The sequence below is a fragment of the Coptis chinensis genome, chromosome 8 (assembly GCF_015680905.1).
Source record: "Coptis chinensis isolate HL-2020 chromosome 8, ASM1568090v1, whole genome shotgun sequence".
NCBI lineage: Eukaryota > Viridiplantae > Streptophyta > Magnoliopsida > Ranunculales > Ranunculaceae > Coptis > Coptis chinensis.
In genome coordinates this window covers 79,328,661-79,348,782 of record NC_141463.1, presented here as the reverse complement: position 1 = coordinate 79,348,782, position 20,122 = coordinate 79,328,661, and the positions used below count along the sequence as shown (strand labels likewise).

General features: G+C 37.8%; 1 pseudogene; it reads left to right on the top strand.

Moving 5' to 3' along the window:
- Positions 1–18,112: 18,112 nt before the first annotated feature.
- LOC147483317 (monodehydroascorbate reductase 4, peroxisomal pseudogene) lies at positions 18,113–19,571 on the top strand (annotated as a pseudogene).
- The last annotated feature ends 551 nt before the right edge of the window (positions 19,572–20,122 follow it).

Here is a 20,122-nt window from a genome sequence, read left to right as displayed (position 1 = left end):
TTTTATTTCGCTGTTATTTTGTTATTGATCTATTTTCTTACAAATCAGGGTGTTGAACCAAGAAGCTTAAGAGGATTTGAAGAAGTAGCTAGAAGATGATCGACTTTGGCCGTAGTCAACAAACGTCCACGTGGGAGGCCGCTGGCTAGCCAAGGGGCGACCGCCCAGTCACCTCTAATGATGTGGGTCCAGTTTTTTGGCTGCGTGGTTGGATTGTGATGAACATTGGTACACCGAGCCCAGATTGTGTAATATAGTAGGATAAATTAGTGGAACTTGTTTGTAATAGTTAGAGATAAAAAGAAAAATGAAAAACAAATTAGGAAAAGTGGTTTTTGATTGATTTCTTATGATGAACATGAGTTAAACTTGGTTTAAGTTATACACTTACTAAGGGGTTAGAGTTTTAATTGCCTTGGGAAGTTCAAGTGTGTGAGGCAAGGAGAGAATCATAGCTCACACACTATGGATCAACTTGGTAATCAACACTCTAAGTCCATTTGACTCTAGTTAATATAGGTATTAATCTAAAACTAGTTAATTATATTAGTATAATATTAGTTTAGTTTTAAGTTTGGGCCCTTGAAGGCAAAGTTGTATAAATTGTCAAAAACCCAACTTGTGGGCTTTTTAAGTGAACCTTTATTGTAACTTAAAATGGGTAAAGCTCGAAAGGTTTGGCTTGATTATCAGATCAAGCGCCAACCAACATCGCCTTCACCCCAAGGGTCATGTACGCACACCTTGGGCAGTAATTTCTAAACCTCCTCGCTACAAAGTGTAGAGGATACTTGTGTGTTACTAAGCATGCTTGGATGATTGTGTGATTTACATTTCAGTCTCGTCTTTACATTTAATGCTAAAGCTGAACCCGAGCCCTAAAAGAACAAAAAGTAGGGTTAAGACCCACTTTAGAACGGACGTTGCGTGAAATGTGTGTTACATAAACCAAATTAAAACTATAAAATCAACAAAGCAGAGCCAATTTAGTCACGTCCATCAGGACAAACATCTAGCAGGAACAAAGAGAGTAGTTAACTATCAGATTCCAGTGGACCAACCACCTTCCTCACTCCCCTCCTTCATAAAGAAATACCGTGGGTGAGATTCTTGGTGGCACACCATCTGGTGAAGTAGCGATATTTTCCCTCGACGTGTGTAGAGCAAAAATCCTAGTTTCGTTCCCAACTGTTCCTCTGAACAAGGCATAGTAAAATATAGACTAAAAGATGAATTTTCAAAACTCCATTCTTGCAAAAACGAATTTCAATTTCTTGAGCATACATTGCACCGTTTGCGTATGTTAGGAAAGTTTTGGCTAAAAGTGTATGATACTGCATTCAGGCACTTCTAGTATTAGCAAGAATAAAACATACTCACGTAGGATAGTTCATCAATCTAGACAATCTCATGTTTCTAGTCTTCCATCTCATAAGATGGCAGACGAGGTAGTGCAACCTGAAGAGCCTCTCTCCAACTTCTACACACAGTTGCAAGATGGACCTCCATCTTGTATACGACTCACACCGCTTATGAGTGATTTTAGGATTCCACCGAACGTGTTCAATCTTCTACCCATCTTTCATGGGTTAGAACACGAGTTACCGTACGAGCATCTATGCCGGATACATGAAGTATGTAATACCTTTCATCATCCGGGTGTCACCGACGATTAGGTTAAGTTACGAGTGTTTCCCTTCACTCTAGCTAGTAAGAGTTACACTTGGCTTCTCTTACAGAAGCTCGACTCTTTCGATACATGGGAAAAGGTTGTGTTCTCCTTCATGAAGAAATACTTTCTGCCGAAGAAAATAGAAGAGATAAGAAGCAAGATATAGTTCTCCAGACAGAGTCCGAGTGAGACATTTTCTAAAGCATGGGATAGATTCTCTGACCTACTCCATTCATGTCCTCACCATAAACGAGAAAAACAAACTCTTGTCCAATGTTTCTTCAAAGGCCTTCTCCCATAACACAAAGTAACCCTCGACATCATGAGTAATGGTAATTTTTTGGATAGAGGTGCAACCGAAGCTTTAACCTTTCTTGAAAACCAAGCCAAAAAGAGTACGCATTGGGGAGACATAAACAAGTCTATAACAGCCCAACCCAGTACATCTAAGGCTAGTGGTATTTTTTAGGTGAAATTAGATCCTGAGATCAAGACCTTAATCGAAACCCTCACAAGAAATATAGATGCCCTCACAACCAAACTAAAAGACCAAACTTCTCAGCATGTCATGAACATAAATACCTCACCACACAATTTCTGTTTAAGCCTAAATCATATAGATGCCACCTGTCCCTTGATCACAAACCTATCATCACTTCAACCAGAAGAAGTGTGTGCTTTCAATGTACCAAATGCACCATGGAGACAACATCCAAACTTCGCATGGACCAACATTCCACAAAACCAAACACCCACAAGGTTTCAACAAACCACCAAATGTATTCAGACAAGGACAAGGTACCTATAACAATCAAAACAAAGCATTGGTTCCATCCCAGTTTAACTAGAACTATCAAAACCCACCTATCAACAACCAAAGAGACCCAGTTCCAATCACACCATCAACTACTGTCCAAACAGATAAGCCCACTGAAATAATGCTATTTGTCATGTAACAACAAAACTAAATCCTACCATCCATGCAACAGTCTCTAAACTTGTTAGCCCAAGACAAAAACCAGAAAGGTGTGTTCCTAGGTCAAGCTATCCCGAACCCTAAAGCAACAAACACAACTTTTGAAGCAACAAGTGACGTGAACGAAGCTAGAGCACTAAAAACTCTTTCTTAGTCATCCCATCTACGAGGATTGAATCCTCTTTTCTGATGTATTCCTTTCCTATTCCATTCCATCTTTTTCTTTAAGGGGATACATCAATAAGGTAACTGGATCTCTCCATTTGGAAGGCGTGGATGTAAGTGCCAAAGCCTTAGTCCACAGTATATCTCGCATATTCTTTGTAAAACACTTTTTACTCGTCATTTGAGTAAGTGTGAACCTGTGGAGCGAGTATACAATTTTTCTTTTCTTTATTTTACATTTCTTTTTCAAAACTATTTGATTTCTTTGTGCTATTAATGATAGATTCTCGATACATCAATAGTTAAGTGGTTTTTCAAAAACGGGTAATGGATTTTACACAGACCAGCCCCTAGAACTACGCAATCTAGGGGTAGTTTGAGATCAGCGTTGCTTACTAAGGGTCGCCTATATCACCGAGCTATTCGCCCGGGTCAGGACATTCCATGTTTTGTGCAGTAAATATCCCAACTCGCGTAGCTGAAGCTCTGTCTGTCTAGATTGGGTTTGCCACAGAGCCGACACGAAAGTTGCCTAAGAATATATGTTATGATTTGTTTTAAACTAGTAACATATAGAATCATTGCTTTTGAGTACAAGTTTCTTTAAATATCTCTCCATAGTTTTCAAAACCAGAAGATATAAAAAATGAATGTTATACGTCCAGAGTAACCAAAATGATACCGGGTTAACGTATAATTTTATCTTCTTGGCAAAACCTTTATATGGATAGAGATATATTTTGAATGAAAAAAAGAGACGAGGTGTCTCCAAACGAGAATTAAACAAATAGAGTAACCTAAAGTGATACTATTCTCTGTTTAATTCTATCTTTTCGCCTCCACCTCTCTATTTTGTCTCGAGGATCTGACGTTAAATGACTCGAAAGTTTCCAAAAATTTCAAAAATTTCCTTTCTTAAAAATCTTTCCCCCCTCATTTAAATCTTTCCCCCTTCTAAATCTCTCTCGTTTCTGAAAAACTTTTCAAAAATGTCTTCTGTAGCAAACAAAAACCCTCTACCTAGCAAGACTAGATGGATCAGTTTCAATGATCGTGTGCAAGCACTTCCTAGAGAACAACAGCTTATGATATGGACACATATACCAAAAATCATTCCTAGTTTAGGTAAGAGTTCATACGCACGTAAGAGATACGCTATGAGAGAAGGCTGGTGCTTGAATTGTCAAACACCAACTTGCCTGGTCTTCAACCTCATAACAATTCTGTTTATAAAGTCTACACGTGTTATCATCCAGTGCACTACGCTCAGTCTAAGAGAGTAATTCAACCATTTGGTTAGGATTGACTCAAGTTTTCAAAAACTTCCAAGTCTTGGGGATCTGACTTAAAACGACCCACCTTTTTAAATTTTCATCAAACTTATTCAAAACCCAAAAAAAATTAATTAAAATTTTCTTTCCATTATCTGTACATATTTCCCCATAGTTCCAGTACATTTCCTTCCTTTATTTGTTCTTTTTCCACCGTTAGATGTGAGTGTACCTTATACTGTTACGTTGCATTTTTTATGCTGATCATTTTGGTACCTCACAGGTCAAGATCGAACGAGTAACAAAGTGTGGATTGACTCCTGAAGGTGGCAAGGCACTAAGGACATGACTGGAATTTCTTCAATTCATATGGGCTTGGGCCAACATTTTGAGATTCTTAAAAAGGCACGTGCCTTGCATGTGCCAACAACCCATATATATAACTCGCGACCACCCATAGTCATCTTTTCGATTGAAAAATCCCCAACCCTAGCCACCCACACCAACTCGTGATCGCCCTATTCAACTCACGATTGCGACCTCGCCTCAACACACCACCACTCAATTTTTTCACAGCCTGCTCCATTTTCAACCCGCATTCCAAATCACAACCCTAATTTAACCAATTCCTACTCTAAAATGGCTCGAGTTCTAAAAATCGTGCCGGAGCAAAATTTTCAAGACCTCTTCTATTCCGACCTATTTAAAGTGCACTTCAGGGCAGAGATAAGGAGAAGAGGATGGGAATCTTTGGTTATGATGGAAAAAGTGGTTTATTCTCCTTCTCTTATGCTTTCGTTCTATAATTTCATGGTTAGAGGGGAGAATGAATGTGTCGAGGTTGTTAAAGATGGCAGAATGATGGAGCTCACCAAGGAGGTGGTGAGTGTTGTTCTGGGGATTCCTCTGAATGCTTATGTTCAGATGGAATAGTCCCTAGATAACAAGACAGTTGACGTGCCCATGGCTGAGACTCTTCTCGAACCCCAAGTCTCACTATGCGTTCCAGAGTTCGCTACGAAAGAACACGCTACCAATATCTCAGTGGATAGCCTACAACCTACTAGGCTCAGCCAAACCTTTGGATATATGTATGGCGATGCTCCATCTTTTATGGATTCTTCAAGAGCATAAGAATGGTTTTTGCATCGTTTCCTTCCTTTCCGAGCAACTCTACAAACCCAAGAAGTAAACAGCCCCTTTACCAGTGTTGGTCATGAAGATCATGCAACACTGGGGCTTTGAAGTACCAGATGCCTTAGTGGAGGTCAGGGATCTACCTTAGATCCCATCATATCTATGCCCACTATGTCCAGAAGTTTTGATATCCCCCTGCCGCTAGAGCAGCCGAGCAAGCGCAGCCTACAGAGTGAGTGGACTACTTCGCTGAAGGTGCCACCCGAGTGCTCACCCAGCCCATGGATGGAATTCACTTCCTCCATGGAAGCCAGAGGATTCTGACTCAACACGTTAGCCAGCTCAGGCATACACAGCAAGATATCATGGCAGCTCAGTAGAACATCAGGGAGAAGCATCAGTCTTTCCAGCAGGAGTAGAGACATTTCCTATAGGAACCGTTATGGTTTCATGTCATTGACTACAAACCGTGAAAACCAATGCGCAGCGGAATAAGGGTGTTCACGACTTTGTTTAGAATCATACCTTTGATCAGCTGTGATATCTCTGAGAATACGAATCAGCAACCTCTTGATCTTCTGTTGTATTCCTATCCTTGGAATGGACGTTGTGTGGGCAACGATCTACCAGCCCTTTCTTTCTCTCTTGGCCAAATTTTTGGGACTAATTGTTCTTGAGCAATCACTCAGTCTTTTGGCCAGGAAAGAAGGGTTTCATTATATAGGCTACAACAGGGACCATGAGGAGAAATTAGGGTTAGGTCTCCTGACGGGATTGGGTTTCCCAGGTTCGCCCAGAACACACGACCCAAGTTCGTCAACAAATGACTTATTCCACTAAAGGCCATTGTTGCACTACCGCCCTAATCCCAAATTACGTGTATTACGTTTATGGGCTCCATATTATATGCTTGTTGATCTCCCCGTGTTAAGATATCGAATTCCCATTGATTAAGTCAAGTTACTGACAACTACATTAATCAACTTCTTATGTCCTTGAGTAGTACCACTCAACCTCATTGTCATGTCGGATTAAATCCACCTGCAGGGTTTACATGACAATCTTTATGAGCTCCTCGGGGACATCATCAACCCGACTTCCTCAGGTCACAGATTCCTTCTATAATCAACAGCACACCTTACATACAATGTCATTATCCAATCCATTGAGTTTGTTGATTCACAAATGAATCTCACTCATTGATGATTTAAAGCAATGTACAATATACGTAAGTGCCTGTTATTATATCCGGATTAAAAGGACAAGCATCTATAATAACAGAGGTGTTTGTTTTCTTATATAGTCAGTATAAAGAGAAACAACCTCACTTGGTCCTGTTCAATACACACAAAGTGCACTAGTGTAATCCTGTAGTCAAGATAGACTAATACCAAATTATACTACAACCATACCAATGGTTTGTCCAAATCCATCTAGGTTGTGAACGTTTACTTATACTTTATAAGGTACTGATGATATGATTTTCTGTGTGTCACCACACACCATATCATCTACAACATAAAGTATTAGATGCACACATATAACTAATAACATATATAATATGCATAACATTTGCCCATATGATTCTCATTCAAAATATGAAGAATTAAAGTTAATACAAAAGTAATGCTTTTAGTGTATAACCTATCACTTCCAACACAGTGTCACTAGAATACTGCAGAGCATTCGAGATGTGCTTCTGCGGAGTGATAGACATGCTAGGACCCGCCGTCAAGGAGAAGGATTTTCTAGACGTCGTGACCAGTCACGCACGGATTTTGACTATAAAATCTCTCTAGTGTCCGTATAGTTGGATATATTTATTTGTATTTTTCTTTTCACATGTATGACGTTGTATAAGTTAGATTATATATATTATTATCTGTTTGTTTCATTTCTTTTGAGGAATTTGGTATATGAGTAGAAGGTAATACAGATACATCATGCTAAAATTTTCTATTTTTTTTTCATATTTTTCTGCATTTGCATAAATTTTCAAAAATACAAAAACCCAAAAAGATTTTCATAGTAGAATAATTATCTTTAGTATAATAAACCATGTATTTCTCATTCTATATCAAACAACCCATACCCCAAACCTATTTGGGGGTGGTACATTTTCATCATGAAAAACAAAATGTAAAGGTATCACCATTTTTGCTTATGTTTCTATGGTAATCTCTTTTCTTATCTCTTTATACTTTGAGGACAAAGCATATTTTTCTTTGGGGATGGTACAGTAATATTTTGCAAAAACTAGGCATTTTCTATATAATATATAATAGTATATTTCTCCCTTCCTAAAACGTTTTTGAAAAAGACCAAAAATATTTTTCTTTTTAGTATTAAAAGTCTTGTTTCCTTTTTCTATGATGAATAAATAGTCTAGAAGTCTCATTATAGCAATAGAGTAAGGATTTGTTCTTCGAACTTAGATTAATATATGCACAATAGTTTCTTCATATTTTCATGAATGGCATGCATCGATATTTGTATGTATATAGCAGTGAGTTTCTGAGACCAAGGTTAGAACAGTTAAGCTCCATATCCTGTGAGAATCTATCCAAAAGCCTCATCTGAATGATTATTGAGTGATGACACAAAGGATGTCCGGATAAAAAGACCACACGTCCACTTGCTTGATCACCACGCCATATCCTAGGAGAGAATTTAGGTTCTTTTGGATCGATATAGCCAAATAAACGTTAAAAACCCAAAAGGATAGATATTTCCTTTAGTTACCCCTTTTTGAGCCTTCACCTTTTTCTAAAGGCCATTTTATTCTTCACCATAAAATCCTAACCCGTTACAAAACCCAATAAAAAGCTTACCCAGCTGACGAGTTGAGAATTGGATAGATATTAGAAAAGGAGAAGAGAAGACCTTGTACAAAAATAGATCAGTTAGTTGCTTCTAAAAGAAAAGAAAGAAAGACCCATCAAAAACCAAAAACTCCAAAAAAAATTCAAAATAGTCAAAAATAGAATCTCCTAAAGTTCAAAATCAAAAGGAGACGATATGAAAAACAAAAACAAAAAGAAACAAAAGCAAGGATAGAACTCCGAAAATTCAAATTCATATGGAGTCACAAAGCCAAAGGGCCAAAAGAATTAATCACAATTCGGAAGCAAAGAACAAAACGAGGTTGCTCTCCAAGTATCATGAAGACCCAATTTCTCAACTTATAAAAATTTGTTTTTCCATTCTTTTTTCTTTCTAGGCTATCACCCTAGCCCCGTAACTCCTAATAAAAGACCTCTAGCTCAATTAGGAATATGATGGTGTGATAGTAAGTGGCAAGCGTGATCAATCGACCCTGGTTCCTTTGGATGTCATTTGAGTATGTGAGGAATATAAGTGCATGTTGCACTTGAGAGAACAAAACTTGAGTGAATCTCTCAGAGAGTTGTTATTGCAACACACCCCTGTGAGAACCCACCTTAAGAACACTCTCCAAAAGTCTCGAAAACAACTCTGCTTTTGCATTTCATTGCTCATGTTTTGCACATTTATCTTTAGATTATTAAATTACTGTACATATATTATTCTAAGTTCAAAGGAGCTTTTCCTTATTCACCGCTAATGAGATGTATGGACATCTGAGAATAAATAAGAAAACAAGACTCTTTGTATTAAATAGAAGAAGTTTGTGAGTACTTTCACTGGAAATTAAAACTCTCACGAGGCTTAAAACTCGTCCACTAATGAATTCTTAGTGGTTTAAGGCCTTGTTGCATATGGTCAATGCAATCGCACTTTGCGAAACGAGATGTTTAGTTGATAATAAATCACACATTTGTGATCTTAGTTTTTTCTCTTATCCTTGCTTGAGGACAAACAAGATGCTATTTGGGGGTGGTGATCAGCTCCCAAATATGCGTTTTATTACCTCTTTATTAATGCATTACAGTCCCTCTTACGTTTAACAAAAATACAACTCATAGCTTTTACTGCCCTTTTCAAGTTAAGGAGTATTTCATACCACTTATCATAAAAGCTGCGTCTTAGCACCAAAAGGAGCATTAATCACGCTTATTATGAAGACCAGTAGCTGCTATGGAAAAGTGCTAAAAAAGTCAAGTCAAACGGTCAAAGTCAACAGTCAAAGGACTCAAATCAGAAGACCAAAGAAGGAGACCCTTATCTCAAATTATAAAGGCTTATCCCTAAACCTATCTTGGTCAAGAAGGCACTCATAAAGCAAAAGCAAAAGTGAAAGGGGTGAGGTGTCTAGTTTAGAATGTATGAGGGCAAATATGTAATTGGCAAAAGGAGGGGTATATAATCAAAATGCAAAAGAGAGAGAACTCATCCATTGTATTAGGATCCAAACCATTTGGTTTGCTTTACTTTTCTAGTCCTATTTTTCAATTCAAGTTTTACTTTATTGTTCTTCATTTTCTTGTATTTCAATCTTGTTATTTTATCTTGTTTATTTCAATCAATCAATATTTTCTTGTTCTTCTTGTTTCAATCTTTCATTCAATCATTTGCTTTCAATGTTTTGAGTCATTTCAATCTTCAACAACTTGCTTTTCAATGTTTTCATTCATAACTAAACTAGCTAAGTCCTAAACTAAGAGTCTACCTTCTTCCCTAAACTTCCAATCTCTCAACTCTAAACAATCTAGGATGAACCTCAACTTCTTACAAATCTTTGAAGTATACTTTCTACAATCTACAACTTTAACTATTATCTTTTTTACCATGAAGTGACACTTTTCCCAATTAATGACCAGATTCTTTTCCTGACAATGCGCCAATACTTTGGATAAGGAATCGTCGAAAGAATCTCCATAGAGGGAAAAATCATCCATAAACACTTCCATGAATCTCTCCACCATATCACTAAAAATGTGTAATATGCAATGTTGAAATGTGGCAGGTGCATTGCAGAGACCGAAGGGCATACATGCATAAGCATGTGTTCCAAAAGGGCAAGTGATGGTAGTCTTTTCTTGATCTACTTCATCAATTAAAATCTGAAAGTACCCTGAATACCCATCCATGAAATAGTAATAAGCATGTCCTGCTAAACGTTTAAGCATCTGATCTACAAATGGCAGGGGAAAATGATATTTTCTTGTGACGGCATTCAGCTTCTGATAATCAATACAAATCCTCCACATGATGGGAACACGTGCTGGTATTAACTCTCCTTCATCATTACGAACCATTGTAATCCCAGATTTCTTTGGCACCACATGAATAGGGCTGACCCATTCGCTATCAGATATGGGTTAAATTCTAGCATCTAGTAATCTTAAAATCTCCACCCTTACTACTTCTTTTATAGCTAGAATTAATCGGTGATGTAGCTCTCTAGAGGTCTTCGCATTCTCCTCCAAGTGAATCCGGTGGGTGCAAATCTTTGGACCAATTCCTTTTATATCATCAAGAGACCAACCAATGGCAGAACGGTGTTCTTGAATCACTCTAATTAAGCGCTCTTTTTCCTCTTTTGACAATTGGGATGAAATGATGATGGGATGTGTACCATCTGTATCAAGATAGATATATTTTAGGTCAGGAGGGAGAGGCTTAATAGCAAGAGTAGGTGTTGTGGGTAACAATATCTCTACAGGATTCTGTTCTTCCATTGAAAACACCTGGGCTGGTGATGTCTTTTTATGTTCAAGTAACTCATCATTTAAAGTGCATAAGGGAACTGATTCCAAAGTTACCAAGGTATCTTCTTTATGCTGACCCATATCGAACTCTGAATCTCTAAAGAATAAGAACTGATGCACCTCATTTTATGGGAACATTCAGTCACAGTACTCTTGCATTACACTATCTATCATACTAACTTTGTCATCCAACTCTTCTTCCATCTGTTGCTATATCATCTTGAAAACATTGACTTCTACTAAGAGGTTCCCGAAAGACATGATCATAGATCTATTACGGCAATTTATGAAGGCGTTGGCAGTTGCCAAGAATGGGCGCCCTAGAATGATGGGTATGGCATCATGAGCTACTTCAGTGTCAAGGATGACAAAAGCAACTTAACAGGGTAGTAAAAATCCTTAACCTTGACAAGCATATTTTCGATCACTCATTTTGGGTATTTGATGGATCGGTCGGCTAATTGCAATGTCATGGTGGTAGGTATAAGCTCGTTGATAAGAGCCCAAAATTGTAGTTTAAACCCTTTAATAGTATTTCTATTTAACCAATTATGTTATTAATAATATATGTTTCTCACTAATTATGTGCTTTTGAGTATTTCAGGCTTCGGAGTTGAATAAATGTCAATTCGTTACTAATTAGGTGCTAAAAGGAGCTAAAGTGATTGCTAGAGAAGTTCCATGAAGAAAACCCAAGTTTAATGGAGAAAAAGCCCTTAAAAAGCCCAAGTCAACACTGTTAAGTGAAAGTCAAACCGGATTAGAGAGCTGAAGAAAAGTCAATAGAACTTCAAAAGGTCATATCTTTCGACTCAGGCATCAGATTTGGGCCCATTTTATATCAAAATGACCAACTCAGAAAGCTCTTTCCAATGGTCTAGGCCTTGACTCGATCAGAGTAGTATAAGTTAGTGAAAACACGTGCTACAGTAATACAACCAAAATTAGAAGTCTTGGATTCAACCAATTGGGTTATGGACTTGATTTATAGGTCCATAACCTAACCTTAAAACCTATGCACGATTTTGTATCATTATATAAGAGAATTAAAACCCTAAACTTTCACTCTCCCTTCCATTAGTTAGAATAAATTAGGGTTTTCTCTCTCTCTCTCTTTCTCTCTTTTTTTTAGTTTGAGTTTATGAGTTTAGTTTGTAGCCTCCATTAGAACCTATTAATAAAAGCTTTAGTTTATTCAATTCAATTACTTCTTCTTTTTATTATGTCTTCCTTTCATTCTTTTGTTCATAATAGTTCAATAAATCAAAGCTAAACTCTCATTAGAGGGAGTTTGAATGAAGCTTTGAGAGGACTTGATTTGTTAGTATAGATTTGTTGTTTAGGGTTTTAAGTTTAGGTTTTTCTTGACTTAGAGATAAGAAGAGTTTAACCTATTAAACTAGATAATAGTGAGTTTGCCATGAGAATGAGAACAAGCTTTCTCTCGTGCTAATTAGTTTATGACTAGAGATAGTATAAAGTAATTAGGGATCATTAAAGGTCTAGTCTTTATATTTTAACCTTGTGTGAGAATATCTAGACTAGGGTTTTCTATACAAATCTATGCTAGCATGTTAAGAAATTAAAATTGGATTTCAATCTCTCCCTAGTTTTCTCCATATTTGATTCATCTATAAATAATTACTTTAGTTAATATTAGTATAAGATCAATTGATATTATTATCTCGTAGTATAAATTCACATCCATAATTATTGCTCTCACCATTGTTTCCTTGTGTTTGATTAGTTGGATTCTTTTATGTCTTGGTAGTTTAGGAGTGGAATGAATCCGTACTCTATATATTGTATAAATATATATGTGAGAGTGGGAAATAAAATAATTGATAACGTAAGAATAAAGTTAGAGAAATCTAGTAGAGTTTTTATGGGTTATCACTTATGGAAACCGAGTTGTTTAAATAGGTAGTATAGAAGGAGGTTATCACTTGCCCTCAAATCGAGCAAGGCAGTGTAGTGTACTTGTCTCCTATAGTGTAAGGGATGGTAGGACGACCAGAATCTTTATATTTGACGATTCCGTTGGTCTCTATGAGGGATGGAAATTGTTCTATAAGGAAGACATCTTTTAGAATGTTAGTTTTCCTTTTGTTGGTGCACATATCCTTAAGAAACTTGGCATGCTTGGATAAATGCTTAATGACATCGAGAAATGCCAGGTTTATAGTTAGACTTTTGAATGTTTCTCTGATTTCATCAAAATTTTCATCCTCCTTGGATGTCATTAGGCGAGCTAGAAAAGGTGCATTTGGTTTGTATTGTCTAACTGGGTTAGGTAGAAGCATTAATGATTTAGGGATTGGAACATTGCTAGGGATATGTGAAAGTATTTGGTTTTCAATTTTCGGTTCTAGTACTGGAATGGTTACCTCTACAGGTGTAAGGTCTTCAGGTAAGACTACTTTGTTGTCAACAGTTTTGCCAGATTACAAGGTTGTGACTGCTTTAATCTTTTGGGTTTTAAGGTTTTGAACTTTATGGCATGGCAATGAACTTTTCTAGGTTTTATCTTGGGCTAACAAGTTCAGAGATTGTTGCATGGATGCTAGGATTTTGGTTTGTTGTTGCATGACAGATAGCATTATTTCGGTGGGCTTATCTGTTTGGACACTAGTTGATGGTGTAACGGGAATTAGGTCTCTTTGGTTGTTGATAGGTAGGTTTTGATAGTTCTGGTTAAACTGGGATGGAATCAATGCCATGTTCTGATTGTTATAGGTACCTTGCCCTTGACCTTGTCGGAATGTATTTGTTGGTTTGTTGAAACCTGGTGGTGTTTGGTTTTGTGGAATGTTGGTCCATGTGAAGTTTGGATGTTGTCTCCACGATGCATTTGGTACATTGAAAGCACATACTTCTTCTGGCTGAAGTGATGATAGATTTGTGATCAAGGGACAAGTGGCATCTATATGATTTAAGCTTAGACAAAAATTGTATTGTGAGGTATTTACGTTCATGACAGGATGAGGGGCTTGGTCTTTTTGTTTAGTTGTGAGGGCATCTATCTTTCTTGTGAGGGTTTTGATTAAGGTTTTGATTTCTGGATCTGATTTCACCTTAAAAATACCACTAGCCTTAGATGTACTGAGTTGGGCTATTCTGGAATTGTTTATATTGCCCCAATGGGTACTCTTTTCATCTTGGTTTTCTAGAAAGATTAAGGCTTCAGTTGCACCTCTATCTAAAAAATTACCATTACTCATGATGTCGAGGGTTACTTTGTGTTCTGGGAGAAGGCATTTGAAGAAACATTGGACAAGAGTGGATTTTTCTAGTTTATGGTGAGGACATGAATGGAGTAGGTCGGAGAATCTATCCCATGCTTTGGAAAATGTCTCACTCGGACTCTGTATGAAGAACTGTATCTTGCTTCTTATTTCTTTTGTTTTCTTCGGTGGAAAGTACTTCTTCATGAAGGAGAACACAACCTTTTCCCATGTATCAAAAGAGTCGGCCTTCTGTGAGAGAAGCCAAGCGTGATTCTTACCAGCTAGAGTGAAAGGAAACACTATTAACTTAACCTGATTGTCGGTGACGCCCAGATGATGAAAAGTATTACATACTTTATGTATCCGGCATAAATGCTCGTATGGTAACTCACGTGTTCTAACCCGTGGAAGATGGATAGAAGATTGAACACGTTCGGTGGAATGCAAAAATCGCTCGTGAGCGGTGTGAGTCGTATACAAGATGGAGGCCCATCTTGCAACGGTGTGTAAAAGTTAGAGAGAGGCTCTTCGGCTTGCACTACTTCATCAGCCATCTTATGAGATGGAAGACTAGAAACAGGAGCGACAAGCTCTCATACGTGAGTAAGTTTTAGTCTTACTAATACTAGAAGTGCCTGAACGAAGTATCATACACTTTTAGCAAGACCCCAAAATTATCCTAATATGCGCAAACAGTGCAATTTATGCTCAAGAATTTGAAATTCGTTTCTGCAAGTATGGAGTTTTGAAAATTTTGCTTTTGGTTTATATTTTACTATGCCCTGTTCAGAGGAACAATTAGGAGTGAGACTAGGATGGTTCTACTACACGTCTCAGAAAATTAGGCAGTCACTTCACCAAGTGGTGTGCTACCAAGAATCTCACTCACGTTGAATCTGGGGGAGGGGAGTGAGGAAGGTAGTTGGTCCACCGAAATATAGTAACTGATTACTCTAAATCCTCATGGCTATATTTTTGTCATTTTCTAGAGGAGCGTGAGTACTTTGGGCTCTAGTTGATTGATTTTAATTTTTTTTTTTGGTATAGGGCTTTCAAGAATCAAGCAATGTCCAATTTACCTATATTGGGTAATGACTTTAATGACTTCTCAATGGTTGTTATGTGGCTCGGGTTCAACCTTATGCACGAATGTAAATTGCAGTGCAGAAATTAAATTTTAAATAATCACGTAAGCATGCTTGAACACACAAGGTATTATCTTACTTGGGCTTCGAAGAGGTTTAGAATTTACCTCTCAAACCTGTGCTTTACATCTTCGCTTGAGAAAGCGACGCGTCGGTTGGTAGCGTGATCGAGAATCAGCCCAACCTTTCGAGCTTTATCCTGTTTTAAGTTACAATAAAGGCCCACTCAAAAAGGCCACAAGTTAGGTTTTTGATAATTTATACAACTTTGCCTTCAAGGGCCCAAACTTAAAACTAAACTAATATTATACTAATCTAATAGATTAACTAGTTTTAGATTGATAAGCTAGATTAACAAGAGTCAAATGGATTGAGAGTGTTGATTACCAAGTTGATTCATAGTGTTGGAGCTATGATCCACAACTTGCCTCACACACTTGAACTTCTCAAGGCAATTAAAACTCTAATCCCTTGGTAATTATACAACTTAAACCGAGTTTAACTCAATTTTTCCTAATTTTTTTGGTAAGTATACAATCAAAAACCAATTTTTCCTAATTTTTTTTTGTTTTTGTTTTTATCTTTAACTATTACACACAAGTTCTACTTATTTATCTGACTCTATTACAAAATCTAGGCTCGGAGTGCAACTATTCATAAAAAACCAACTGAGCTGCCAAAAAATTGGACCCACGTGTCTGGAGGTGACTAGGCGGTCGCCCCCTAGCTAGCTCGCGGTCGCCCGCCAGCACGAGTGAAGTTTGGTCATCTTTTGGCTATGTCTTTAGCTCCTCTCCAACTTGTTGGTCCTGCACCCTGATTTGCAAGAAAGTAGATCAGTACTGAAAAACAATAAAATAAAATAATGAAAAATTGAAAAAAAAAATAGAAATAGAAAGATGAGAATGATACTTCCTTCTTAGATTCTCAACCAAGCACTTTTGCTCCTTCAATCCATGATGGCGGCACCATTTGAAGCTGTGTAAGTGGTGTGTAACTTCAAAAGAGTTTGTTTGGAAGTGAGATTCATCATAAATTGTTTAGAGTTTGAGTGTGGGAGTTGTGAAGAAGAAAGGTAGACTCTTGGTATAGATTAGATTGGTTTTAAGCTAATGAAAACATGAAAGCTTTAGTTGTTGGTATTGAAAAGACATGAAAACATTAATTGAAAGAAAGATTGATTGAAGCTTGAAATAAGAACAACAAGATAAGATTGAAGATTGAAATAAGAACAAAGGAAAATATTAAGTTTTAATTAAAAGGAAATGAAGAACAATAAAGTAAAAACTTAATTGAAAAACTATACAAGAAATTAAACAAACCAAATGGTTTGGACTTGGACCCTAAAACAATAGATGCTTTCTTTCTCCCTAACTTTTGGATTATATACCCCTACTTTTGCCTTTTACATATTTGCCTTTCTCCATTACAAATCAGACACCTCACACTTCACTTTTGCTTTTGCTTTATTAATTTCTTCTTGACCAAGGTAGGTTTTGGGAGAATGTCTTATTTTGAGATAAGGGCATCCATCTCTGGTCTTCTGAGTTGAGGGCTTTGACCTTTGACCTTGACTTTTGACTTTGACTGTTGACTTTGACTTTTGCAGCTCTTTTTCATAGCAGCTTCTGGTTTTCATAATAAGTGTGATTAAGGCTCATTTTGGTGTTAAGACGTTGCTTTTATGATAAGTGGTCTGAAATACTCCATAACCTGAAAAAGGCAATAAAAGCTATGAGTTGTCTTTTCGTTAAGCGTAAGAAGGGCTGTAATGCAGCAATATACAAATAATAAAACACATTTGGGAGCTGATCAGACGTCGATGAATTCAATGCTATTAAAATTTCTATTTGAGTAGATGCTTTCAAGTAATCGTTAGGTAAGTTTTTGTTACTTCAGGAATGGTATATGATTTTATTTGTTCTTATTCATACCCTGGTAGGAGTGCAAAAGTCAGGTTCTATGTAACAAATTAAAGTTTCTCCCTATTCATATGCTGATGACTGATAAGTTTGTCGTGTTTAAATCTGTTGCCAGATTAATTCATGTTGTCTCCACCTAGGGCTAATAATTCTTAGTCGTTTATTGAAACTCTGCTCTACTCTCTCTGCTAGTTTTGCTGGGGTGTCCTTTCTTCTGGAGTGTCTGGCAAGCTTTCCTCCTTGAGTTTAGCGTCTCTTGGGTGTGCTTGAGCTTGCTTTGTTCGTGGAGTCCTAGCACTTCTCTCTAGTGATTGGCTTTGAAATCTTCTACCTTTTGCGATTTTGTGAGGTATTTGGGTCAAATCTAAGGAATTGTTGCAACTATGGACAAGTCGGTATGTTTTTTGAAGTTCTTTTATTTTTGTACGTGGCCCAAGGTGTTTAAGTAATTTTGCGTTACTGATATTTAATCGCGGAAACGTACCCCCCGCCCCCCCCCCCCCCCCCACACCACTCTCTACCTCTTTTTCAACAGGCTCTACATTTGTGTGGGGTTGAACTTTTTGTCAGATGAGTTTGGGCAGTGTGTTATGGTTATTTAGGGTGTTTTCAAATTTGGGAAAGACATTAGTGTTGAAGAACACGAATGAAACGAACTTAGAGTTGCAATGGACATTAGTATTGAAATTTGAAATCACTTAAAATTAATTTTTTTTTTGCAAAGATGTGAAATCTACTTTTACTTTTTGTTGCCCATATATGTTGTGGCATGCTGCTAGTATAGTAGTATGGTCATATGGTGTGGCTTCTGTAGGACTTTTGTTTCAGGCGGACCCCATGGCTTTCCCCTACTCCTATAGCCCTGGTGGCCTTCCCATGCTTAGTAGCGTTCAAAGATCACTTTTTGTTAGACTCGCTTCTGCGATCCTCTTAGGTTAGTTCCGTCGTGAAGAGCAATGAGCAGGAGATGGTGCCTGCTCATTCGCTTCCATTTGGTTCAGAAGTAGAAGTTTTAGAATGGGTAATGGGAGATAATACGTTCCCTTTGTAGAGCATTGTGCAGGTAAAGAGATCAGCGGAAGAAGGCGTACGAGCTCTGTGTTTTATGGAAGAGATCTATCACTCTATCCACACCCTATCAAGAAACATTTTTTAAATAAACTTAGATGTTATCTTAGTTCAGATGAAGTAATTGAGTCGAAAGCAAATATATAGCTACTTACGAAGTGGTCTGTAGGAAAGTAGGAATCAAGGAAAACTGGCAAGTTGTTAGAAAAAAGTAGCAGATTTGGTACTGAAGCAAATCACTCGGATTTTGCAATTTAATCTTTGCCTTCTCTCATTATGAAGAACTAGCGAAAGGTACGTGCTATGCACGTTTGCAACTGTGTAAGTGATTAATCCACATTGTTGATGTAGTTTACTTCAACCTGGCTACATGAGTGCAACCTTATCTTCAGGAGTTGAATGTTAAAATGTAGGAGTTAGCTCTGGTTACCCCTGGAAATATTTTAAGCTTATTGTGACTTTTGTGGAGTGTTGCTCTGTGAAACACTTTCTGATTTCCTGTCTATATTGGATTAAGTAGATCTCTATTAACCCAGAGGGGATTTCTAACATATCTGATAGAATGAGGTTTAAAATCATGATCATTTTAATGATGCGAAAGAAGTGACCACCTCCATGTGCATCGGTGGCATTTATACCTCAAGACTTGTCCTTCATATATGCACTCCTTTCGTAATTACCTATCTTTGCATGTGTGTGCGTTTCCTGTCGAACTTCAGGGTTTCCACTTTGGTTCATCGAGTACTTGAACAGCATACAGAGGATTGGTGATTAAATGCTGACCACATTCCTGACGGACACTTGAGATAGCCTATATAGTGATTGGTATCCATCTAAAAGGATGCCAATTTACGGACCAGACGACCTTCCATTGAAATTTAAAGATCAGAGGGAGAATATTAATTGTCTGCATCTATTTGTTGGCTTCATTGGCGTAATATGACCAGTACATTGGAATTATTGAATGAGTGTTGTTTTTTTATGTTTATCAGATTGTTTAATTCCCAGTGCAGGTGACTGCCGTTGTTCTTAAGGATGGAAATAGGCTACCAACAGACATGGTTGTGGTGGGAATTGGTATCCGTCCAAACACTAGTTTTATTGAAGGTCAGCTAACTTTGGAGAAAGGCGGCATCAAAGTGAATGGGCAAATGCAGACAAGCAACAATTCAGTTTATGCTGTTAGAGATGTTGCAGCATTTCCAGTCAAAATGTTTGGTGAGATACGAAGGCTTGAGCATGTGGACTCAGCCAAGAAATCAGCAAGACACGATGTTGCTGCAATAATGGATCCATCAAACGTGGCTGACTTCGACTACTTGCCTTTCTTCTACTCGAGAGTTTTCACGTCGTTGTGAGGGAGTAATATTCTCATCCAGGAATATCGGACATGTGTCCAGCATAAACAGAAATACCACACCGACCTCATGTCCTTGTCCTCCGAGCTTGCTGCATAGCGATTCCCCGTGTGCAAGTGGTATACTCAGTTTGCTTCAGAGCGACTCACATCATCAGCTCGCACACCCGATCTAAGATATTCGTCCTACGAGCTCGCTCCAGAGTAACACAACTCGCACACCCTCACACAAAATGTTCCATCTAGTGAGATCATCAATTATCCAGATGCAATCATTACCAAAGCCATACTTACACAACCCATTACTGCAATATACGAACTACTACAACCACTCTCTATCATTACGGAATTCCTACCAACACCAGCCCTACACGCATCTCTGATCTCAACCACACATCTGTATTCGTCAATACACGTGTTGTGCAGATCTACATGCTCGACTACTATAAATACCACCTGCATGAACTACGTCAGACCTGATTTAAACTCTCCCCCCAAAAGCGAGAGCTTGATACGTAGGCAGTTCGCTCAGAACGAACTCGGTCTTTTCAA